The following is a 208-nucleotide window of genomic DNA, read 5'->3' on the forward strand; positions in this document are numbered from 1 at the left end:
GTGGCCCAGTGGCAACAAATTAAAATGATACTGGACAATAAATACATAAGCCCTTTCTGCAGAGCTAGTGGATCCATATTTTGTTTCCTGGGCTTTGGAAGGCTTTGTTCCCAAAGAGCCAGGAGGAGGAGGAGGAGGAGGGGGCTGCCGGCATAGATATATCCCTCCACAGAAAACACACCAACAACAACCCCTTTGGCAAAATGGG

This window comes from Sceloporus undulatus, chromosome 1 (genome assembly GCF_019175285.1).
Source record: "Sceloporus undulatus isolate JIND9_A2432 ecotype Alabama chromosome 1, SceUnd_v1.1, whole genome shotgun sequence".
NCBI lineage: Eukaryota > Metazoa > Chordata > Lepidosauria > Squamata > Phrynosomatidae > Sceloporus > Sceloporus undulatus.